The sequence below is a fragment of the Myotis davidii genome, unplaced genomic scaffold (genome assembly GCF_000327345.1).
Source record: "Myotis davidii unplaced genomic scaffold, ASM32734v1 scaffold1960, whole genome shotgun sequence".
Classification (NCBI taxonomy): domain Eukaryota; kingdom Metazoa; phylum Chordata; class Mammalia; order Chiroptera; family Vespertilionidae; genus Myotis; species Myotis davidii.
The window spans coordinates 217,439-217,858 of NW_006292441.1; the positions used below are offsets into that span (position 1 = coordinate 217,439).

General features: G+C 62.9%; 1 protein-coding gene across 1 annotated transcript in view; it reads right to left on the reverse strand.

Moving 5' to 3' along the window:
- Window positions 1–420, reverse strand: part of LOC102774484 (FYVE, RhoGEF and PH domain-containing protein 1-like) — a gene marked incomplete at its 3' end in the record, with an annotated part of 16,406 nt that overhangs the window by 1,843 nt on the left and 14,143 nt on the right. The gene's annotated exons all lie outside the window — the stretch shown is intronic.

Sequence of the window (420 nt, forward strand, 5' to 3'; positions counted from 1 at the left end):
AAAACACACTCTGTGGAGAAGCACTGAGCTAGAGAAAGAACCCAGCGAACCAGCCAGGCTCCTGGTTTCTCCAAAGGGTCCTGCCAGTCAGCAAACACAGGTCAGTACCTCCACAGACTCCTGTCTTTCCATCAGGGGCACTGGGATTTCTCTGTCCTTCTCCTCCTCCTCCTCCTCATCCTCCTCCTCCAGGTCGCTATCCACCTCCTGAGAGCTGGGCCGGTGGGGGTCAGCCAAGGCCGCAGGGACACTGGCCAGGGCAGGGGGCCCGGGGCAGAGGCTGTGGCTGGGGGGCCCGTCATCGCTGACGAAGCAGGTCTCCTCGCTGTTGGACGGTGAGCTGATGCTGTCAATGCCGCTGTCCCGGTTGGGCACCTTCTCGCCATCCCGGGGCCCAGGAGCCAGCAGGAAGAGGCAGCG